The sequence below is a fragment of the Suncus etruscus genome, chromosome 16 (genome assembly GCF_024139225.1).
Source record: "Suncus etruscus isolate mSunEtr1 chromosome 16, mSunEtr1.pri.cur, whole genome shotgun sequence".
Lineage (NCBI taxonomy): Eukaryota > Metazoa > Chordata > Mammalia > Eulipotyphla > Soricidae > Suncus > Suncus etruscus.
The window spans coordinates 81,936,266-81,962,489 of record NC_064863.1 but is presented as its reverse complement, the minus strand read 5'-3'; the positions used below and the strand labels follow the sequence as shown (position 1 = coordinate 81,962,489).

General features: G+C 34.9%; 1 protein-coding gene and 1 non-coding gene across 2 annotated transcripts in view; both read right to left on the bottom strand.

The window, feature by feature from the left end:
• The window catches only part of GRID2 (glutamate ionotropic receptor delta type subunit 2), a 1,564,419-nt gene that overhangs the window by 440,490 nt on the left and 1,097,705 nt on the right, over nt 1-26,224 (bottom strand). The gene's annotated exons all lie outside the window — the stretch shown is intronic.
• On the bottom strand, nt 15,792-15,898 carry LOC126032927 (U6 spliceosomal RNA). Its single transcript, XR_007504086.1, has one exon. It is a non-coding gene; the product is annotated as a U6 spliceosomal RNA (small nuclear RNA).

The following is a 26,224-nucleotide window of genomic DNA, read 5'->3' as shown; positions in this document are numbered from 1 at the left end:
ATTTTATAGTACTAAAATCTATTGTTTTCTCCTTAATATGTGTAGAAGTGTAGTATGCCAGCAATCTCTTCAATAATAATTTTCTTTATAGCATTTCCACCTGTAAAATAGGTTGAATTTGTTTTAATATGTTCTCTAAGGGATGATTATTACCTTCTAAAAGTCTGTTCTACAGCTTGATCATTACCATAATGTAATAGACATTCTTTACATTAAGTGGCCTTAGCACTTGAATTCTCTTCAGAAGGTAATATCTGAACAGCTAGAAAAAGATCTGGTTTCACCACTGCTATCTTCCAGGAATTGATGCTAAAAATAGAAACTTCGTCTACATTATGTAAAAATGCAGATGTCCAGGATTAACCTGGATAATTTCCACAAATAAAAAAACAAATATGAATAATATACTTGTATATAAATACATATACACACATACATAGCTCCAATACTAAAGTGGCTCTTTTAAGAAAGGTTTCATAGTTAAAAAGTCTCAAGACAATAAGCAATTAAATTAAATGAGAAATTATTTTCAGTTCCTTTGACCCAAAATCTATCTTACTAGTTTATACACAACATTTAACCCATAAAACCCATTAAAACACTTACAAATAGAAAATCAGAACATAAAATTGTTCAACCTGTATGAAGTTACTCACAATTTTAAGAAGGCTACAGAATCGCTATCTACTCAGAGGCTATATCTCCTTCAGAATAAGAAAATGTTTGTCTCATATTCCTAATTGGGTGCTAATTTCATTTATCATTACTTGTAATCAAAACTAATTCCTATCTGACTTTGAAAACTGCCCGAAACTTGTATATGGCCAGACTAGTTTTCTATAAACCACCCCACTCTCCTGTCACAGTACATATTAGAATGTGTATGGAAACAGTATAGAAAATTCATGATGGAAAAATGGAGGAAGAGAGACAGGGAGGGTGAATGGAAGGAAAAGAGGGAGGGAGTAAGGAAGGGACAAAGGAAGGAAGGAGAAGGAAGGAAGGAAGGAAGGAAGGAAGGAAGGAAGGAAGGAAGGAAGGAAGGAAGGAAGGAAGGAAGGAAGGAAGGAAGGAAGGAAGGAAGGAAGGAAGGAAGGAAGGAAGGGACGAAGGAAGGGACGAAGGAAGGAAGGAAGGGACAAAGGAAGGGATGAAGGAAGGAAGAGAGGAAGAAAAGGAGGGAGGCAGAGAGGAAGGAAGGAAAGATGAAAGAAGAAAGGAGGAAGGATAGAAATAAGGAAGGAGGAAGGATGGAAGTAAGGAAGGAACGAAGAATGGAAGAAAGTAACGGAGGAAGGAAGGGAGGGAGGAAGGAAGAAAGGGGAGGAAGGAAGGAAGGAAGAAAGGAAGGAAGGGACGAAGGTAGGAAGGGGAGGAAGAAAGGAAGGAAGGAAGGAAGGAAGGAAGGAAGGAAGGAAGGAAGGAAGGAAGGAAGGAAGGAAGGAAGGAAGGAAGAAGGGAGGGAGGAAGGGAGGGAGGAAGGAAGGAAGGAAGGAAGGAAGGAAGGAAGGAAGGAAGGAAGGAAGGAAGGAAGGAAGGAAGGAAGGAAGGAAGGAAAGTCAGGGTTTGATTCCTTGGTATAGTATTCTACCCCCACCCTGTGTCAGGTAACAGTGGATGTGGTCCCACAGCAGCGGTTGAATTGTTTGAGAGTTTTTCCCCACTGAGCAGTATTGTGCATGCATAATACTGAGTAGTATTATGCATCTTTCATAAAATCAAATTTTTACATGAACTTTGGGAAAGCTGGTTAAGGAAATTACTCAAAGGTAACTTATATAGTAATAATTATTTCAATTGTCATATCGCATTTAATTGACATCGCAAAATTGGTATTTTGGGATGTTGGACTGCTAGTCCAGTACATGTAAAGGCACCACATCCTGCCTCTACATATAGGAAAAACTCTTTGTTTTGAGCATAGTTGATGCTTGCTGGGTGTCTGCTATGGAGCCTCAGCTGTCTCCCTCAACTGGTATTGGTGGGAGTGATTCCCATTCTGAGGGATGGTCTTTTAACTTTTAAATTATCTTAACTTAACATAAATTAATTTAAATTAAAATTTTAATTAAGTTTAATTTTAAATTAACACATGCAGACTTGGCATGGGAGAACTAACATAGTGTAAGCAATTCTGTTATTATTTTTTACCATTTAAATGACTTAATATTTTCAGTGATGGAGATATCTAAAGCTCTAATTTTCATATGTAGCTGCATTTTGAAATAATCTGCAAGCTTAAAAACTACAATTGCCCAAAGCCAACCTCAAAAACTAAACCAGAATCTCCAGGGGGGAATATAGCAATTAGCATATCTTCCTGTCTTTTTTTTTAAAGCTTATTTAAATCAGGTGAGAAAATACTATCGCTTGTCCAATACTCTTGAAGGGCAGGCTCAGAGGAAAGCTAAAATTTATCAACAGAACTTATTTTTTTAACTTGTTTCCATTGGAAAAACAAAAAATAACCATTATGATGACACTTTCTCAAATGAGCCAGTTATTTTATTTTCTTGTTATAAATAGTATAGGAGGCAAATAATCTGTGAAGAAAGAATGATCATTTTACATGTATATTCAGATTTATAACTGATCATAGTATTAATATACTTGTATATTGGTCCTATTATATGTAATAAATGAATGTCAAAATTAAAATTTTATTGCCCTTTATAAGTCTGTACCTTGTGTGTTACAGTTCAAACTGAGTGAAAAAAAATCCTCAAACTTAGGCAATATCAAACTCTTAACACTCGAGAACTTTTGTGTTTATTTATGTTGATTTCCAACATTCAAAGTATATTAGATTTTCTTTTATTCTATGTCAAGTATATTCTATTTTTCTAATAATTTAAAAAGTACTTAGTAATTGCAAGCTAGTAAAGTTTGCTAGATTTTCTTCACATTCATTATGTTTACCCTGAGATATTTTAAAAGAAATTTTTATTTTTAAATTATGTAATTCTTATCTCTAGCTCACTTTTAAGATTACTTCAAAGTAGATACAAAAATGAAAACTGCTATTTCTAAGTAAGCACGTTTTATCTGTTTGATTGATTGATTTGAGACCTCACCCAGCTATGATAAGGGCTTACTCCTGATTCAGCATTCAGGATTTCCTTCTGGAGGGATAGGGACAACAAAGGATGTCAGAAAATAAACCAGAATCCACTGCATGTAATCCACCTTAAAAACTGTTTTTTATTTTATTATTATTTTTATATATTTATTTATCTAGTATTTGTCGATTTCTTTGTTTTGGCGTGGTTATTGAAGTTGTTGTCTCCATATTTATTTATTTATTTATTTATTTATTTTATTTTATTTTTCTTCTTTACTCTTCTCCCTTTATGCGCTATGACATGTTTTTTATCTCTAGACCATGGCTTTTATGTGGTGCTTATCTTTATTGTTGGAGTGCTCAATGGATGTTTTATTTGACACTTCTTTTTCATACTGTTGGGGTGTTTCACCTTCTTTTTCCCCTTTGTCTCTCAAACAGAGGATGAGAGCCTCTAGAAGGACTCTGCCCATTTTTGGCGTATTTGATTTTTACCCCAGTTTATTATTTTTCTTTTCAAACAAAACCACGTAAATTGAACTATTTAATCCCACTTCCCAATTTGAGGGAGAAATAAGGGAGGGACCAAGACCAAACAGGTGTAACACCACTAAGTAGTAAGCTAGGCACAATGGGGACCACTCATTCTAGCAGTCCCGGGGATGAGAAAGGAGGATATGGGAGGCAGGACGGGAACAGAGGTGGAAGGAGGACAATTTGGTGATGGGAATTCCCCTGATTTTATGTTAATATGTACCTAAAATATTATTGTCAACGATATGTAAGCTACTAGAATGAAAATAAAAATTATATTAAAAAACTGTATTATGTCTCCAACTCCTGAATACAAAATTCTGACTGGAAAATCAAAGGCATTTATTCTTCTTCAGTAATTTGCTGAATTTGCTTTAGTCATTCTTTAAGTCATATTGTAAATATTTATAGGACAGTGAACACATTCATTGGTAATAACCCAGTGTCTCTAATGAGTCATACTGTTCCTCTCTTTTATAAAAAATTAATTTCATAATCTATATTGTCTTATTAGCATGTATTGTACCAACTACAATAGAATCAAAAAATGTTTTGTATCTCATTATGAGATTTTAAGGAAGAACTTTGGATAGTTACTGAGATTTTTTTCTATTTGCTTGGTTTTGAAACCATACCTGTATGTTTCTGTGGCAAACAAGCAAATTATGGACTTAGTCCTATCTCTGTGCTCAGTGATTAGGAAGCTGAGTCAGCCATGTGTAAGGCATGTATCTTATCAGTTATACTATCTCTTTGGTCCCTCTTTTGTTTAGTTATTGATTCGGACTATGATTTTGCAATTATCTTTTTTTGTGGCTCAAAAGGATATAAACTTTTTATAATTAAGATTTTTCTTTTCTTTTCCTTTTTTTTATTTAACCAACTTTATTACATACATGATTGTATTTGGGTTTCAGTCATGTAAAGAAACACCACCGATCACCAGTGCAACATTCCCGTCACCAATGTCCCAAATCTTCCTCCTCCCCACCCAACCCCCGCCTGTACTCTAGACAGGCTTTCTATTTCCCATTTTTTCAATAATAATTTTCAGGCACAAAAGAGAAAAAAAGCTGGAAGTTACAGCTCACCTCATGAAGCTCACCGCAAACAGGGATGAGTTTAGTTAGAGAAATAACTACGTTTTGAACTATCCTAATAATTAAATTTTTCTTTCAAATATTGCGTTTTTTAATTTTTTCACTTAATTTTATTACTTTTGATTAATAGTTTTTATTGAATCAATATGAAATGCATAGTTACAAAGTTGTTCATGATTGAGTTTCAATCATACACTCATCCTTCACCAATGCACATTTCCCAAAACCAATGTCCATCATTATTTAAAATTTTATAATATTCTCTACTGCATCTCTGCAATTCTGGTTCTTCTCTTATCCCTCTCCTAAATGCTAGATCTCATAACATAGCAGAATCCTGCAAACAATGAACAGCTTTCACCAACTGTGCTGGTGTCATGCTTACTTGCCTGCTACCTTCTGTGGAAAGAAAAATGTAACTTTAAGTAAGTCATGACCTTCATTCTAGACTTTCTTGTTCTATGACGATGACTGAATAAAAGCTGAATTGTTGCTTTTATTTTGTTGATTCTCCTAATGAAATTACCCCAACCTGGTAGTTAGCTCTTCCAGATGAGTTCTTGACCATTGCATATTATAAATGATGGGTCACATTTACTAAAAATATTTCTATGAGATGAACATAGTGCCTAATCCTGGATGAGTCAGGATTAATTTGCCTCGAAGAAGAAATACAGATGGCTAAAGAGCACATGAAAAAATGTTACACATAACTTGTAAAGGCTCCACTTACCATAATCCCACCCTAGGGAAATGGGTCTGGAGCAGGGGTTGCTGCAGGAAATAAACCAGGCCAGGTATAAAGGACCGAAATATATCGGGTCAGTTAGCTTTCTGCCTTGTTGAGCAAGAGAGACAACTGCATGCCAGAAATATAATTTTTATTGAGTACAGAGACCATCCCTGTGTGAAGGAGTAAGGAGAAAAGTAAGGACTAAAGGGCCTATCCTAAGGCAGTTCTGCCAAATATACTTGAGACATGTAAAACACGATCGTAAATAGGGGCCGGATAGATAGCATGGAGGTAGGGCGTTTGCCTTTCATGCAGGAGGTAATCAGTTCGAATCCCAGCATCCCATATGGTCCCCCGTGCCTGCCAGGAGCAATTTCTGAGCCTGGAGCCAGGAATAACCCCTGAGCACTGCCGGGTGTGACCCAAAACCCACGATCGTAAATAGTAAAATCTGTTTTGGGTGAAACCAAGTTGTAAGATGTGAACAATCACTAATCATCAGGAAAATGTAAATTAAAGCAACAATTAAATACTATTTCATATCACAAAGACCAGTACATTTCACAAAGAACAAAAACAACCATTTCTACCGTGTATGGAGAAAGGGACTCTCATTTACTACTGGTGGGAATGTAGACTGGACTAGCCTTTTTGGAAAGCAATATGAATATTCCCCTAAAAATTACAAACTGAGCTTCCATTTGATCCTAGGTATATACTCTAGGAACCCAAAAACACAAAGGAGGAAAACCCTCTGAATTCCTATGTTTGTCTCAACATTATTTACACTAAACAGAATCTAGAAACAACTTAAGAACCTGACAACCTAGGAGTAGCTAAAGAAACTGTGGTACATCTACACAATGGAACACTATGAAGCCATTAGGATAAAGCAGTGCTTCTCAATTATTTTCTGTCATGTCCCCCCTAGGAAGAAGAAAACTCTTTTTGCGCCCCACACACAACTGTAAATAGTATCTTTATTAAAAACTTTAACCTGCAAAACAAAAAATATATAATAATTTGACTGATTTTTTAATCAGAGGTGATGTCTGGATTAATGGCTACAACGAGCACATTTTGCAATTTTTCAAAGTGGGGTTTGAAGCAGGACACGGCTCCAGAAACATACAGAGACATAAACTCAGGGTTTAGCTTGTCATAACAGTGTTTGCTGAGGTCCAACTCGCCCCCCTTTACAGAGCCTCGCGGCCCCCTGAGGGTGCACCCAACTATTTAAAAACCACTGAGATAAAGGAAGTCATGAAATTTTCTTATACATGGATGGATATGGAGATTGTTATGCTGAGTGAAATGATTTAGAGGGAGAAGGATATTCGTAGGATAATCTTACTCATTTGTGGGATATAAAAAAAATAAATAATTTATGGTAATACTATTCAGAGACAATAACAGAAAATAAGCCATAAACAATATTTAACTTTATCTCATGGTGATTCAATTAAATTTTATTAATTAAAATAAAAATTTTAAACTGTTAAAATTAAGCATTATAGTTTAGTCTAGGTAATATAATTATAATAGTGTTATGGCAAAGATATATAAAATTGTTATACCTACCAGTGAAGTTCTTATAACTCTCCACCACTGTGTCAGCTCCACTTTGGGCTTTATTTTCCTATATAATCTCCCACCACACACACACACACACACACACACACACACACACAAACACATAACACTACTATTCCCTCTTTAGTTTGTAGTCAGTTATCGTTGTTTCATAATATCTGTAACATAAATGTCCCTCTATAGACTACATATAAATTATATAATTGCTATTTGTTCTATTTAACATTATACTCTTCAAGTCTAGTATAGTTGAGTCAACATTATTTCATCTTTTCTTAGAATTTTGTACTATTTTACTATGCATCATACTTTATCCACTTATCTGTTTTGGGATAGTTATGTTGTTTTCATTTCCTGTCTATTGTATTTATTATAAGTTGAGTTAAGCATAAGTGTGCACATATCTCCAAATTAATATTTTGTATTTAGCAGAAAGTTTGTAAGAAATAGAATAATTGGGTCACATGAAAGCCGAGTCTTATTGTAGTAATATATATTTATACTACTCTCTATACAAACTGTACCAATTGATATTTCTAACTGTGAATGAATATTCCTTTTATTCATATTCATGGTATGAGATGATATATCACTGTCATTTTGATTTGTATCTTCCTGATGATTAGTGTTGTGGCACATTATTTTTTATGTACCTTTTGGCCATCTTTATTTCTTCTTAGAGCAAATGTCTGTTCTTCTCCATAGTTTTGGATGAGACTGGGTTTTTTTTTTTGCTAAGTTCTGTCCTGTATATATAAGATATTAACAACATATCTGATAGATGTTGGGTGAGTAGTTTAGTTCATTCATTGAGTAATCTTTGTATACGAGACACTGTTTTCTCTAAAGTACAGAAGCTTCTTAGTTTAACATAGTTCCATTTGTTTATATTTGCTTCTGCTTGCTTGGACAATGGTATCACATTGTTTTTTTTAAGAAATGCATAACTAAAAATAAAAATAAAGAAAGAAAGAAATGCATAGAATATATATGTAAGTACGTACGATAATGTATTCAAAAAGTTTCATACAACTTCTTTGTTATATAGATACTGAAAACTGTTATTTCAGTCTAACTAAAGATGATGACTCTCCATTCACAGATATCTATAATATAGAAATAAAAATAAATCCCAATAAATCTTATAAAACTGAATCTCCAGATTAATCTTAAAATTCTAGATATTGCAGAAGCAACTTCTTGACTCTGTGAGTCTAGTAGGTGGCATGAGGTTTATAATTTTGGGGGCCATATTACTGATACACACATCTTAGTTCTAGATCTATGCTTAGGAATCACTCCTAAGGGGGTTCTGGAGTCATTTGTGGTGCCAGCGATAGGACCTGTGCTGGCCATGTGTAAAGCTAGAGCCCATAGCTGGTATTATATCTTCTTTATTAATATTTTCAAGTGTATATTTACTAGAATGATAGATACTAAATATTTGCATTTATTAAGGAATACATGATCTCAATTTTTTTCTTAGGACATATTTCGGGAATCTGAAGTCAGAAATGTCAATTTTTTCTCTCTCTCTTTCTTTTTTTCTTTCTTTTTATAAAAACACATCAATAGTAATCATCAATAATCATGTCGTATAACTTAGACATATAAAATGTTAATTCTCTGCAAAAGAAAAACACACTTCGCCAGTGCAACATTTCCATCACCAATGTTCACAATGTCCCTCCTCCCCACCTCACCAAGGCCTGTGCTCTACACAGGATTTCAATGACAATTTGACAAAAAAAGAAGTACAAATGGCCAAAAACACATAAAAATGCTCCATATCACTAATCATCAGGGAGATCAAATCAAAACAACTATGAGGCACGATCTCACACCACAGAGATTGGCACACATCACAAAGTATGAGAACAAGCAGTGCTGGTGGGGATGTGGAGGGAAAGGAACTCTTCTGCACTGCTGGTGGGAATGGTGCCTAGTTCAACCTTTATGGAAAGCCATATGGAGATTCCTCCAAAAATTGGAAATTGAGCTCCCGTACGATCCAGCTATACCACTCTTAGGGATATAACCTAGGAACATAAATGTAATACATAAATCCTTTACTTACATCTATATTCATTGCAGCACTATTTACAATAACCAGACTCTGGAAACAACCAAGATGTCCTTCACAGATGAATGGCTAAAGAAACTGTGGTACATATATACAATGGAATATTATGCAGCTGTCAGGAGAGATGAAGTCATGAAATTTCCCTATACATGTATGTATATTGAATCTATTATGCTGAGTGAAATAAGTCAGAGGAAGATAGATACATCCAGAATAGTCTCACTCATCTATGGGTTTTAATAAAAATGAAAGACATTCTTGCAATAATTTTCAGAGACAAAAGAGAGGAGTGCTGGAATTTCTAGCTCACTGTATGTAGCTCATCATAAAGAGTGATGAGTGTAGTTAGAGAAATAACTACTTTGAGAACTATCATAAAAATGTGAATGATGAGAGAAATAGAAACTTGTCTAGAGTAAAGGCGAGGGTGGAGTGTGGAGGAAGAGATTTGGGACATTGGTGAATGTTGCACTGGTGAAGGGGGTTATTCTTTACATGACTGAAACCCAAAACTACAATCTTGTAATCAAGGTGTTTAAATAAAGATATTAATTAAAAATCAATAGCCAGACAGAATATTGTGCTAAGTTTCTGAGTTTTTGGTGTTGTGTTATAATAGCTTAGATTTAATAAATATAAAAATAAGATACTCCAGAAGAAAATATTTTGTTTAGAAAATTTTAAATAAACTCAATTTTATATATACAGTGGTTAAACTAGGGAAACTGCTCTGAAGACAATTGAGTTTAAGTATGGAAAGTCTATAATTCTTCTATGTGTTTTTTAAGAAACATATATAGACATTAGATACTATCCCAGTGAGTAGATAACACAACTTTGAGCAATTCCATACTGTACTTTGAATCATAGAATGTGTTGAATTATTATTTAATTAATTTAATTATTTAATTAAGTTTTGATAATGTATTGAGATCTCAGAGTTTATTTACATGTGATCTGCATTTTCAGCCTTCTCTAACTCAATTTAATTCACAACTAAGCCTTTTCCTTAAAAATAAAGTTAATAATTTTTATCTCATTCTTTAAAATTTCTTCTAAATTTAACTTTCCTATACATCCTAAAGATTATCATTCATATAAAATAAACGCTTGCTGAAAATTATATAAATTGTATGTATGTCCAATAATATGTTGGTTTAATATTACTTTATTATTACTTTATTTATTTATTATTACTTTATTATTATTTATTTTTTACTTTAGTGAATTTTTTGAGTAAGAAGTAACTTTTCAAAAAATGATAAATACTGATTAGGGACCCCCAGAAAAAGAAATTCAACAATATAGTTGTATCAAATAATATCTTTTTAAAAATGATGTATTCAATAAATCGGTATATTTTGGGTGTGAACAAACCTATAATACTTAAAGTCTACCATCTGCTAGAATAAAACCTAGAAAATTCATTAATCTTATAGTACTTGTTTAGAGTAATGCTTGTGAAAAACTTTGTAAAGTACTTATTATATATTCATATTCAGTAGAAATAAATCAGTGTCAATCATTAGTGCCGATATCCAATCTTCAAAGAGAATGTGATCATAGCCAATGGATGCAATTTATACATGGTATATATTTTTATGTGTGTGAAGGTAATCCTTTTTCCTATCAGAAGGGAAAAACTAAATAGAATAGATAATTGACTTTGCAATTGACATCTGTTAATCTGTTACTCTCAGTTTTAAAGCAGTGGGATTTTTATTCTTTTAACTTTTCCCCCAAAAGCATCCAGCAGTGCTCAGGAATAACTTCTAGCTCTGCACTCAGGAATCACTCATGATGTTACTTGGGGGATCCATAATCGATGCCAGAAATCAAGTACAGGTCAGCCTGTACAGTCTTCACAAAGACATTTACTACATTTTAGGACTGTTATAAATAATGCAAGACAAGGTAACTAATTGCTAACTAATCTCTCCAACCTAGTCTTCCTCTTTTTTAATCCTTTATTTAAATATGCTATTAAATTTTATTTGTTTCCTTTTAATTTTCTCCATATTTTATTTTTTACTTTAGTGAAACCACTGTGATTTACAAAGTCCTTCATAGTTGGGTTTCAGACATACAATGAATCAGGCCCAATTCCAACACCAGTGTCCACCTCCCTACACCAAACTCCCTACCCCAAACTCCCTAGGCCACCAGTTTAGCAGGTCTATTTTAAATTTATATTGTTAAAGTTTGTGTCTCTTGATTCCATTGCTTTTGCCTCTGACTTAGATATTTATTTGGTTCTTTCCTTTATAACCCCTTTAATCTCCACTAATGAATCAGAGACTGCTTTGCCCCTGACCCCATCCTTTCATATTTGTGTTTTTCTTCTTTCAATCAGTTTTTTGTTATTTGCTACAGTGGCATATTATTCTTCAGTCATCATTCTTGATTTCATATAACTATTTGTATCATTTTAAACATTTAAAACAAGCTTCCCGATCATTTCAGAAATAACAACATTTTCTTTTCTAATCAACATCACCCAAGATTGATGCACCAAAGTCATAATCATGGATCATGTAGGGCTGATATTTTTGTGACAAAATTATTATCTTTTCAGTCTCTGAGAGCCTATTTCTGGAAATCTAAGTTTCTAGGAAACTCTTTTTCTTTTCTTTTCATTTTTTTTTGGGTAACACAAATGTATTTTTTAATATACTTGAAGATACAAGTTTATAGGTCAAAATATAATTACATATTTTCTAAATAGGGTCTAATCAAAACCTACTCATATCTCTTTACAAAATCTCAATTACATAGTACAAAGAGTTGGAAACAATTCTGTTGACTTAGAAAGAGTGAGTGAATAAACAAACATTGGTATATCTAGCTGATAGAACATCACTTAGCAATTTAAAAATGAACCTCTGAGCTACAAAATTTATGCATGAATCTTAAAGAATATTGTTAAGTGAAAAAAACAAAACTGAAAATTTCTAATACTTTGAGTCAATACAATAATTGTATTGATACAATAATAAATTGTACTTGTAAGTATAAATATAACAACAATCGCCAAACATAAAAAGGTGACAAATGAAAATACATTTAATAATGTATGGCTACAATAATTTCAGTGAGGACTGTGATCTTATTCCTGGTTTTATTAGTTTTTATAATTTTAGACTTAGCTTTGTAGTCTTCACAAAGACATTTACTGCATTTTAGGACTGTTATAAAAAATAAGTTCTATACTATATGAATGCAAGTGGCATGTATATCAATCAAGACACAAACTCTCAGAACTTATGGGACACAGCAAAAGCAGTACTGAGAGGAAAATTTATAGCTTTGCAAGCACACATCAGGAAGGAAGAAGGAGCTTACCTGAGTAGCTTAATGACACAGCTAATAGAACTAGAAAATGCTCAACAAAAGGACCCAAGAACAGGAAGACAGAAGGAAATAACAAAGCTGAGAGCAGAAATCAACGAAGTGGAAACTCAAAAAACAATCCGAAAGATCAACGAAAGCAGAAGTTGGTTCTTTGAAAAAATAAACAAGATTGATAGACCACTGGCAAACCTAACAAAGAAAGAGAGAGAGAGAAACTTGATAACTCGTATCAGGAATGAAAAAGGAGAGATCACTACTGATATGACAGAGATTCAAAGGGTAATCAGAAACTACTTTGAAAAACTCTACGCCACTAAAAATGAGAACCTGGAAGAAATGGATAAATTCTTGGACTCTTATAATCTTCCACGGTTGAAGGAAGAGGATGTAGCATATCTAAACACCCCCATCACCATTGATGAAATTAAAACAGTAATCAAATGTCTGCCGAAAAACAAAAGCCCAGGTCCAGATGGATTCACTAATGAATTCTATCAAACTTTCCAAGAGGAACTACTGCCAATCTTGGCAAGACTCTTTCATGAAATTGAACAAACAGAAACACTCCCAAATAGCTTTTATGAAGCCAACATCACCTTGATACCTAAACCAGACAGAGACGCTACCAAAAAAGAAAATTACAGACCAATATCACTGATGAATGCAGATGCAAAGATCCTCAACAAAATCCTGGCAAATAGGATTCAATGCCTCATTAAGAAGATCATCCACTACGATCAAGTAGGTTTCATCCCAGGAATGCAAGGCTGGTTTAACATCCGTAAATCTATCAACATAATACACAACATCAATAACAAGAAAAATAAAAACCACATGATCATATCAATAGATGCAGAGAAAGCATTTGATAAGGTCCAACACCCATTCTTGATCAAAACTCTCAGCAAGATGGGAATGGAGGGAACCTTTCTCAATATAGTGAAGGCCATCTACCACAAGCCAGTGGCAAATATTATCCTCAATGGAGAAAAACTGAAAGCCTTCCCTCTAAATTCTGGCACAAGACAAGGCTGTCCTCTCTCACCACTCCTATTCAACATAGCACTGGAAGTACTTGCTATAGCGATTAGGCAAGAAAAGGATATCAAGGGAATCCAGATAGGAAAGGAAGAAGTCAAGCTCTCACTGTTTGCAGATGACATGATACTCTACTTAGAAAACCCTAAAGACTCTATCAAAAAGCTTCTAGAAACAATAGACTCATATAGCAAGGTGGCAGGCTACAAAATTAACACACAAAAATCAATGGCCTTTCTATACACCAACAGTAATAAAGAAGAAATGGACATTAAGAAAACAACCCCATTCACAATAGTACCACACAAACTCAAATATCTTGGAATCAACTTGACTAAATATGTGAAGGACCTATACAAAGAAAACTATAAAACTCTGCTCCAAGAAATAAGAGAGGACACACGGAAATGGAAACACATACCCTGCTCATGGATTGGCAGGATTAACATCATCAAAATGTCAATACTCCCCAAGGCATTATACAGATTTAATGCCATCCCTCTAAAGATACCCATGACATTCTTCAAAGAAGTGGATCAGACACTTTTGAAATTCATTTGGAACAATAAACACCCTCGAATAGCTAAAGCAATCATTGGGAAAAAGAATATGGGAGGAATTACTTTTCCCAACTTTAAACTGTACTACAAAGCAACAGTTATCAAAACAGCATGGTATTGGAATAAGGATAGGTCCTCAGATCAGTGGAATAGGCTTGAATACTCAGAAAATGTTCCCCAGAGATACAACCATCTAATTTTTGATAAAGGAGCAGGAAATCCTAAATGGAGCAGGGAAAGCCTCTTCAACAAGTGGTGTTGGCACAATTGGATAGCCACTTGCAAAAAATTAAACTTAGACCCCCAGCTAACATCATGTACAAAGGTAAAATCCAAATGGATTAAAGACCTCGATATCAGCCCCAAAACCATAAGATATATAGAACAGCACATAGGCAAAACACTCCAGGACATTACAGGCATCTTCAAGGAGGAAACTGCACTCTCCAAGCAAGTGAAAGCAGAGATTAACAGATGGGAATATATTAAGCTGAGAAGCTTCTGCACCTCAAAGGAAATAGTGCCCAGGATACAAGAGCCCCCCACTGAGTGGGAGAAACTATTCACCCAATACCCATCAGATAAGGGGCTAATCTCCAAAATATACAAGGCACTGACAGAACTTTACAAGAAAAAAACATCTAACCCCATCAAAAAATGGGGAGAAGAAATGAACAGACACTTTGACAAAGAAGAAATACGCATGGCCAAAAGACACATGAAAAAATGTTCCACATCACTAATCATCAGGGAGATGCAAATCAAAACAACGATGAGATACCACCTCACACCCCAGAGAATGGCACACATCACAAAGAATGAGAATAAACAGTGTTGGCGGGGATGTGGAGAGAAAGGAACTCTTATCCACTGCTGGTGGGAATGCTGTCTAGTTCAACCTTTATGGAAAGCGATATGGAGATTCCTCCAAAAACTGGAAATCGAGCTCCCATACGATCCAGCTATACCACTCCTAGGAATATACCCTAGGAACACAAAAATACAATACAAAAACCCCTTCCTTACACCTATATTCATTGCAGCTCTATTTACCATAGCAAGACTCTGGAAACAACCAAGATGCCCTTCAACAGATGAATGGCTAAAGAAACTGTGGTACATATACACAATGGAATATTATGCAGCTGTCAGGAGAGATGAAGTCATGAAATTTTCCTATACATGGATGTACATGGAATCTATTATGCTGAGTGAAATAAGTCAGAGAGAGAGAGAAAAACGCAGAATGGTCTCACTCATCTATGGGTTTTAAGAAAAATGAAAGACACCCTTGTAATAATAATTTTCAGACACAAAAGAGAAAAGAGCTGGAAGTTCCAGCTCACCTCAGGAAGCTCACCACAAAGCGTGATGAGTTTAGTTAGAGAAATAACTACATTTTGAACTGTCCTAATATTGAGAATGTATGAGGGAAATGTAGAGCCTGTTTAGGGTACAGGCGGGGGTTGGGTGGGGAGGAGGGTGATTTGGGACTTGGGTGATGGGAATGTTGCACTGGTGATGGGTGGTGTTCCTTTTATGACTGAAACCCAAACACAATCATGTATGTAATCAAGGTGTTTAAATAAAAAAAAAAATTAAAAAAAAAAAAAAATAAGTTCTATACTATATGAATGCAAGTGGCATGTATATCACCTAGTACATACATAAATGCTAATTACTTCCATCCATGTTTTAATCACTCTTTGCTCTTTTATAACATTTTTTAAATAGCAGGAAAAATATGGAACGTTTTATGAATTTGCATATCATCCTTGTGCAGGGGCCATGCTAATCTTCTCTGTATCGTTCCAATTTTAGTATATGTGCTGCCAAAGCAAGCACTTTTATAACATTTTATTTGACAATTATATACATAAATTTTCATAGAGTGGATAAAAGTAAAGTAATAGAAATATAGTGATATGAATGGTAATCAATTCCCATAGACATTATAATAGAGAAAATAAAAATAAAATAGAGAAAAATGCAATTTTCACTTTCCTTAGGAGATTATTCAGTAAAAATGATTTGGATACTGGTATATATAAGATTGCTTTATTGTTTGGTGTCATATTTGCTGTGCTTGCAGCTTGCTCTTGACCTGATTAGGAAGAGTCTGTTTTATAGAAAACTACAGGTAATAGAATAAGTTGAAAATTATAACAATATATATTTTTAAAGATAGAATAATTTTTATTAAAATTTCAGTAGCAAGTTAAATAAATAAATAAATAAATAACAAATAGTCACTTACTAAACCTACAAGGGGGTAATTATCTTATTCTAATGATTGTTATTCATTCTGTGCTCTTTTTATGGATATTTCAACATTTAAGTATTTTGGAAAGTCACGGAAAATAAAACATTATCTAGTAACTAACATTTCACATCTCTTTATAATTTTTAAATTACTTTTTCTCTAGAAATAATTGGTTTCTCCAGTGCTCATTCTGTGCCTTTATCTGTCTCTCTTTCACTCTCTCCCTCATATTCTCTCTTTATTTCTCTCTGTCTCACTTATCAGGGGTAGATCCAAGTTGTTACACACATGCAAAACAAGTACTTTATTACAGAACTATTTATCATACTATTATTTTCTATATTCAGTTTGATAAACATCCATAAAATAAGAACAGTAATTCTTCAATGTCTCTGGGGAAATAGCTCACGAGTATCCATTTCCCATATCTAAAGCAGTAACACCAATACATACTCAATAAAACATATCCTCAGCATAGAAATAATCTAAAGTACATTACAAGAAGTCACATATATCTATTTTCAAAAGTATGGGTGAAGATCATTTGGAAAGAAGCATTAGGTATGATTTAAACATCTAAGACATTTGCAATAACTGTGTTGAGATGAACTGTAAATTATTCATTTTATTTGCACTTCATTGCACTGCTAATATCTAATTATAACTTACAAATTTACACCTAAGTTAAAGAAGCTTATATTTGTAAATATATGTCTCTGTGTAGGCTCAAACAAAAAACTTTTTTATTTTTAACATTCAGTATGCAGATAGATTTTGCTGGATATTTTTATCACAGTTGTGTAAAATTACTCATTTTCTTGTCAGCATATTTTAATACTTTTCTCAAATTTAAAATATGAAGTTATGGAGGAGCCACTGAACTTCGCTGGATCTCAGATGCCAGCACCCTTCTGCCTCTCTACTCTGCTGTCCTGCATTTTCGGCCTGATTTCACCCTTGGTGCGGCTCATCAGCCAGCCTGCTTTCCTGTGAGCTTTCCGGGGAGTCTGCCTTCCCGTGAGCCTTTCGTGGAGGTGAGACGACACGCCCAGAAAGGGAGGAGCCACCGAACTCTGCTGGATCTCAGATGCCAGCACCCTTCTGCCTCTCTACTCTGCTGTCCTGCATTTTCGGCCTGATTTCACCCTTGGTGCGGCTCATCAGCCAGCCTGCCTTCCTGTGAGCTTTCCGGGGAGTCTGCCTTCCCATGAGCCTTCCGTGGAGGTGAGTCGACACGCCCAGAAAAAGAGGAGCCACTGAACTTCGCTGGATCTTAGATGCCAGCACCCTTCTGCCTCTCTACTCTGCTGTCCTGCATTTTTGGCCTGATTTCATCCTGGGTGCAGCCCATCTGCCAGCCTGCCTTCCTGTGAGCCTTCCATGGAGGTGAGTCCACACGCCCAGAAAGGGAGAAGCCAGAGAAGCACGGTTGCTCTGCTCCCCTTCGCGACGGTGCACAGCATTTAGCCAATGAATACAATCACAACACGTAGAAAAACACGCAGTACTAGTGTGACAATGGGGAAACAACACGGGCCAGTGCCAGACATAGAGAATGAAGATGGCAACTCTGATGACTTGAACATGATCAACCACCTAGTCAGTCTCTCAGATAAGGAGTTTAGAGTTGCAATATGGAACATGTTCAAAGAACTCAAACAAAGTATAGAAGAGAAAACTAAAAAGAATCAGGAGAATATGAAGATAGAAATGAGAAAACTCCAAACGGAAATTTCAGATCAAATAACAGGTCTGAGAAACTCAGTAGATGAATTGAAGAAAAACATGTTTGAGATTTCCCACAGGTTAACAGCAGCTGAGGATAGAATCAGTACACTGGAAGATGATATACATAACAATTACATACAGCAGAAGAAATTGGAAAAAAGCCTCAAAGCAAATGAACAATGGAAAAATTACTCAAAGAATGGGAACAGATGAAAATAGAAGTCTATGATAAGCTCAACAGAAACAACTTAAGAATCATTGGAGTCCCAGAGACTCAGGAAGAAAATCTTCGGGAAGAATCAATAGTCAAGAACATCATTAAAGAGAAACTACCAGAGATAATGAATACATGTGATCAAATCCTGCATGCCCGAAGAGTGCCAACTAAAAGAGACCCCAGAAAAAACACCCCAAGACACATCCTAGTCACAATGACGAATCCCATAGATAGAGACAGAATTCTGAAAGCAGCAAGATCGAAAAGAGAAATTATATTTAAGGGAACATCCTTGAGATGTACTGCAGACCTGTCACCAGAAACACTCAAGGCCAGAAGGCAGTGGTGGGACATAGTGACAAAACTCAATGAAATAAATGCTTCGCCTAGAATACTGCACCAAGCAAAACTCACTTTCAGGTTTGAAGGAACAATACATAGTTTCACAGACAAACAACAGCTCAAAAACTTCACAGACTCAAAACCATTCTTAAAAGAAAAACTGAACGGCATACTTTAAGACAAGGCTTACCAACAGACACACCAAACTTTAATATAAAGATGGCACTAACTCCCAGGACAATTCTTTCTCTCAATGTCAATGGACTAAATGCACCAGTTAAGAGACACAGAGTGGCTAAATGGATCAAAAAAGTCAATCCAACCTTCTGCTGCCTACAAGAAACGCACCTGAATAGTCAGAACAAACATAGACTCAAAATAAAAGGCTGGAGGAAAATCATCCAAGCAAACAACACCCAAAAAAAAGCAGGAGTGGCCATATTAATATCAGATGATGCAAACTTTATACTTAGGAAAGTTGTAAGGGACAAAGATGGACATTTTGTATTAATCAAGGGATATGTACAGCAGGAAGAAATCACCCTCCTAAACATATATGCACTGAATGAGGGGCCAGCAAATTATTTAATACAACTGTTGACAAATCTGAAAAATAATATCAATAACAACACAATAATTGTGGGAGACCTCAACACGGCATTGTCAACACTAGACAGGTCAACCAGACTGAAACCCAACAAGAATATACTAGACCTTAGGAGAGAAATAGAAGTAAGAGGCCTAGTAGATATATACAGGACACTCCACCCCCAGAAGCCTGGATACACATTTTTCTCTAATGTACATGGGACATTCTCTAGGATAGACTACATGTTAGCACACAAAACATATCTCCATAATATCAAGAGGATAGAAATTTTGCAGGCTGCCTTTGCTGACCACAAAGCCCTGAAATTATATATAAACTACAAAGGGACACAGAAGAAAAATTTTAAAACCTGGAAGTTAAATAGCCTCATACTGAATAATCAGTGGGTCCGAGATGAAATCAAAGAGGAAATCAAAACCTTCCTGAAAACAAATGACAATGGAGACACAATTTATCAGAACCTATGGGACACAGCAAAAGCAGTACTGAGAGGAAAATTTATAGCTTTACAAGCACACATCAGGAAAGAAGAAGGGACATACCTGAATAGCTTAATGACGCAGCTCATAGAATTAGAAAGTGCTCAACAAAAGGATCCAAAAATAGGGAGGCAGAAGGAAATAACAAAGCTGAGAGCAGAAATCAATCAAGTGGAAACCAGAAAAACCATCCAAAAGATCAACGAAAGCAGAAGTTGGTTCTTTGAAAAAATAAACAAGATTGATAGACCACTGGCAAAACTAACAAAGAAAGAAAGAGAGAGAAATTTGATAACTCGTATTAGGAATGAAAAAGGAGAGATCACTACTGATATGGTAGAGATTCAAAGGATAATCAGAAACTACTTTGAGAAACTCTATGCCACTAAAAATGAAAACCTGGAAGAAATGGATAAATTTTTGGAATCTTATAATCTTCCACGATTGAATGAAGAGGATGTAGCATATCTAAACACACCCATTACTATTGAGGAAATTAAGAAAGTAATCAAATGTCTGCCCAAAAACAAAAGCCCAGGCCCAGATGGATTTACTAATGAATTCTTTCAAACCTTTCAAGAGGAACTACTACCAATCCTGGCAAGACTCTTTCATGAAATTGAAAAAACAGGAAAACTTCCAAATAGCTTTTATGAAGCCAACATTACCTTGATACCTAAACCAGACATAGATGCTACGAAAAAAGAAAATTACAGACCAATATCGCTGATGAATGCAGATGCAAAGATCTTCAACAAAATCCTGGCAAATAGGATTCAATGCCTCATTAAGAAGATCATCCACTACGATCAAGTAGGTTTCATTCCAGGAATGCAAGGCTGGTTTAACATCAGTAAATCTATCAACATAATACACAACATCAATAGCAAGAAAAATAAAAATCACATGATCATATCAATCGACGCAGAGAAAGCATTTGACAAGGTCCAACACCCATTCTTGATCAAAACTCTCAGCAAGATGGGAATAGAAGGAACCTTTCTCAATATAGTTAAGGCCATCTACTACAAACCAGAGGCAAATATTGTCCTCAATGGAGAAAAACTGAAAGCCTTTCCTCTAAATTCTGGCACAAGACAAGGCTGTCCTCTCTCACCACTCCTATTCAACATAGCACTGGAAGTACTTGCTATAGTGATTAAGCAAGATAAGGATATCAAGGGAATCCAGATAGGAATGGAAGAAGTCAAGCTCTCACTGTTTGCAGATGACATGATACTCTACTTAGAAAACCCCAAAGACTCTATCAAAAAGCTTCTAGAAACAATAGACTCATATAGCAAGGTGGCAGGCTACAAAATTAACACACAAAAATCAATGGCCTTTCTATACACCAATACTAATAAGGAAGAAATGGACATTAAGAAAACAACTCCATTCACTATAGTGTCACACAAACTCAAATATCTTGGAATCAACTTGACTAAAAATGTGAAGGACCTATACAAGGAAAACTATAAAACTCTGCTCCAAGAAATAAGAGAGGACACGCGGAAATGGAAGCATATACCCTGCTCCTTGGATTGGCAGGATTAACATCATTAAAATGGCAATACTCCCAAAGCACTCTACAGATTTAATGCGATCCCCCTAAAGATACCCATGACATTCTTCAAAGAAGTGGACCAGGTACTTTTGAAATTTATTTGGAACAATAAACACCCTCGAATAGCTAAAGCAATCATTGGGAAAAAGAATATGGGAGGAATTACTTTCCCCAACTTTAAACTTTACTACAAAGCAATAGTTATCAAAACAGCATGGTATTGGAATAAAGACAGGCCCTCAGATCAGTGGAATAAGCTTGAATACTCAGAGAATGTTCCCCAGACATACAATCATCTAATTTTTGATAAAGGAGCAAAAAATCCTAAATGGAACAAAGAAAGCCTCTTCAACAAGTGGTGTTGGCAAAACTGGGTAGCCACTTGCAAAAAATTGAACTTAGACCCCCAGCTAACATCATGTACGAAGGTAAAATCCAAATGGATTAAAGACCTCGATATCAGCCCCAAAACCATAAGATATATAGAACAATACGTAGGTAAAACACTCCAGGACATTGAGGCTAAAGGCATCTTCAAGGAAGAAACTGCACTCTCCAAGCAAGTGAAAGCAGAAATTAACAGATGGGAATATATTAAGCTGAGAAGCTTCTGCACCTCAAAGGAAATAGTGCCCAAGATACAAGAGCCACCCACTGAGTGGGAGAAACTATTCACCCAATATCCATCAGATAAGGGGCTAATCTCCAAAATATACAAGGCACTGACAGAAATTTACAAGAAAATTTACAAGAAAAATTTACAAGAAAAAACATCTAATCCCATCAAAAAATGGGGAGAAGAAATGAACAGACACTTTGACAAAGAAGAAATACAGATGGCCAAAAGACACATGAAAAAGTGCTCCACATCACTAATCATCAGGGAGATGCAAATCAAAACAACTATGAGATACCACTTCACACCACAGAGAATGGCACACATCACAAAGAATGAGAATAAACAGTGTTGGCGGGGATGTGGGGAGAAAGGAACTCTTATCCACTGCTGGTGGGAATGCCGTCTAGTTCAACCTTTATGGAAAGCGATATGGAGATTTCTCCAAAAACTGGAAATCGAGCTCCCATATGATCCAGCTATACCACTCCTAGGAATATACCCTAGGAACACAAAAATACAATACAAAAACCCCTTCCTTACACCTATATTCATTGCAGCACTATTTACCATAGGAAGACTCTGGAAACAACCAAGATGCCCTTCAACAGACGAATGGCTAAAGAAACTGTGGTACATATACACAATGGAATATTATGCAGCTGTCAGGAGAGATGAAGTCATGAAATTTTCCTATACATGGATGTACACGGAATCTATTATGCTGAGTGAAATAAGTCAGAGAGAGAGAGAAAAACGCAGAATGGTCTCACACATTTATGGGTTTTAAGAAAAATGAAAGACATTCTTGCAATAATAACTTTCAGACACAAAAGAGAAAAGAGCTGGAAGTTCCAGCTCACCTCAGGAAGCTCATCACAAAGAGTGATGAGTTTAGTTGTATAAATAACTACATTTTGAACTGTCCTAATAATGAGAATGTATGAGGGAAATTGAGAACCTGTTTAGAGTACAGGCGGGGGTCGGGTGGGGAGGAGGGAGACTTGGGACATTGGTGATGGGAATGTTGCACTGGTGATGGGTGTAAAAAAAAAAAGATATTAAATGATATGTTGGGTTCTGAAAGCAGGAATTATTAGAGTTGAGTTCATTGAGGAGAAGGCCCAGGAGAAGAGCTGCAAATCCATCTGCCAATGAGGTGGCCCAATTTCTGCCATTCTGCAGTCTTGTTTAGTGTTTTTCCTGTGATTGCATAAGACACTCCTGCATCCTTTCGATAAATTGTCCTTCGTGCTTAAGCTAGCCTTTTGGCATCTATTGTTTGCAATCCAAAGGGACCTTAAAAATCCTTTGTATTAACAAGATCATTTCTCAGGTTCTTTCCACCTTGACTTCTTTATGAAACTAAAGAACTATTTTATAATTATACATGATGTCACCTGAGCCTTAGGGCATAGAAAGAGGTTCTGCAGGCAGTGGTTAAATTAAGAATAATGGCTCTATCTTACTGTTGGTTACAATAGAGGTACGAGACTAAGATAAGAGTTTTGATACATTTTATCTCATTTAATCTTTACTCTGAAATATATGATGATTATTTTACAGACAGGAAAATTGAGGCCCAGAGACTTGACACTGGTCTACAGTCAAAGAAACAGCAAGTGTCAGTGTTGGTTTTAAATTCAGGACAAGTGACCCCACAGAGTGTATCCATTTCTCTGCATTACACTACAGGGAGCATTTATAAAAAAAAAATATGAAGTTATCTTTCTTGAATAAGAAAGTTCTATAACAGATATATGATGAAAACTTTATGTATTAATAAAAACGGGAATAGTAATTTCTGAAGATTTTTTTTTACCAAATGTTTCAGATTTCTTAGAAATTTATAATCAAAATAAGCAGGTGATTTGCTAGCATATGGATTTAAACATCTCACAGAATATCCTGGTAAGTTTCTAAAATCTCAGCTCACTAAGTTTGGATGAACCACATTTTTGAAACAGAAAAACTAAAAAAAATTACATCAAGTCATATATCTTTATAGTAAATTTCAAAGCACGCGTGGACTTTATATTTAAACAAAGAAGACAGTATAGATAACTGAAACTAAATGATTAAGTGAAACACTATTGATCTTAAGGGTCAATGAAAAAAACCTAGCTCTATCAACTACTTTTAAATTGAGGCAAGTCTTAAAAAACCTATCGTCTCTCAGCTTCCTCCTGTGTTAAATGAAAATAATAATCATTTTCTACTTTAAAGGATTGATTTAGTAATTTAGAATGTTTACATGAGTACTCTATACACATTGTGATACATAATAAATACTTGTCAGTACAATATTACTGTCATTACTAGATTGTTATAGAGTTCAAGAAAAATGCCAAATACTCTGATAAGAAATTATTATAACTTACTTGGGGATGGGTTCAAAGTAATAATCCTGAGGTTATTAGGCTATCCCAGAAATACTTAACCAAATAGGCTGGATGATTCAATATCTGGGGTATTGGTAGTATGGATTGGTGATTGAGGGCCAGCCGTTTTACATTTCATGGTTCTTGCTGGTGGTGAAGGGGAGGGAGTTCATGCATTTTAATTATCTAACTCAGAGTCTTATGTCTAAAACTCATGTGCTCAGGCATATGAGCTATCTCTGATTTTAAAACATTATTTTTGCTGTCACAGTTAAGATCTAAAACATTTTTTGTTTTTCTGAGAAGTCAATGAGGCAAATTTATGACATATCTTGTGTAAATGTTTTTCAAAAACTAGATTCTCTCTACATAAATAATTATAGCAGCATGTTTTTAAAGTATGATAAAATTGAATTTAAATATATTATTTAAAATAAATGTGAAGGTAAAAATAATCCAGGGTATTAATCCGAATGAAATAATACAGACATATTGGGAAGAAAATATGTCTAAATATTTTAAGTTTCAGCACCACAATTGTAAAATGTAAATATTTTGAAACATATTAAAAATGACATGTAAGAAAGATTTTTATTATAATTTGACAAATATCACTTGAAGTCACAAACCTAAAGAGATGGATGTAATATGAAGCAATCAGAATGTTAACAAATATTCATGTATTACTTAGAAATAACTGGTGGTTGGAGGCAAAGATTCTCTGGGTATTGTAAGTTTGAGCTGCAGCATGAGAAATTTGAAAAGTAAAACACTAATTACATAACCTTAGTAAGAGATGTTATTTATCAAAATTTGGCACACCTATTTCTGAATATGTAAACTGACTGATAATGAATTTTGATGTGTCTGTAGCATGTTAATATTTCCCAAGATTTATCCCACTCTATTTAAATCTCTAATGTTGATACACTAAAATGTATTGCGATTAGTTTCACTTAGGAATATCAAATCCAGATTTTAGATAACACAAAATCATAAAAGAAAGTTTTTAAATGAAGCTAAGAAACCTACTTAGCTCAAAAACAACCAATTCTTATGGTCATTAAGTCACAAAACGGCATTGTTGAGAATAGTTAATTTAATGAGATAAATATGAAGTAGATAATTCTCCAGTATTGAATGCTTTCTCCTGTCTCATCTATCACATTTAACTGTTATTAACATTCTATGATTAGAGTATAAAAATATGAAAATAGAGAAGTATCAGAGATAGGAAAGGTAAAGTAATAAGCAAAGAGGAGAAAATTATTAGAATATTTTATTAAAAGGGGACTATTTTGTTAAAAGGGGACTAGACAATTTGAGCTTTAGATGCCAGTTTATTCCTTTTATTTCTACATATACATTTTAAAAAAATGACACATTCCTAAAAATTACACACAAATTCTAATAGGAATATGAATTCAGGTGCCTAAGTTTTTTTATTAATTTTTATTGTGATCAATGTGGATTAAAAATCTTACACAGATGTATGTAAGGGACAAAGTGGCAGTGAATAAGAGCCATACCCATCAATAGTGTTGTCCTCCTTCCAGCATGTTTCAGCATGTTTCCCGTATCTCCCCCATTTGCTCCCTAAACTGCTAGTGTAGTCAGTTCCTTTTGTATATATTTTGATGTAGTTTGGGTATTTTGATTCTGTTGTTGATGATTTTGGGTTTGGTGTTTGGCTCCGATCATTTTTTATTTCCCACTCAATGTTCATATTACTGTTTGCTACTGATACTATCCACTTTTTTTTTCTTCTCCCTTCATTTATGAGGCAAACAAGATGATTCAAGCCACGTGGTTCTATTGGGAAAAAGGGGGAAAAAGATGCTGGGAAGGGTATGTCTAGGAGCTATCAATATTAATTTAAAAGGGAAAAAAGAAAGAGGGAAGAAAAGAAAAGAAAACAACCAGGCACTGACAAGAAATATGACAGCAAAAATAAACACCAGCTAAAAT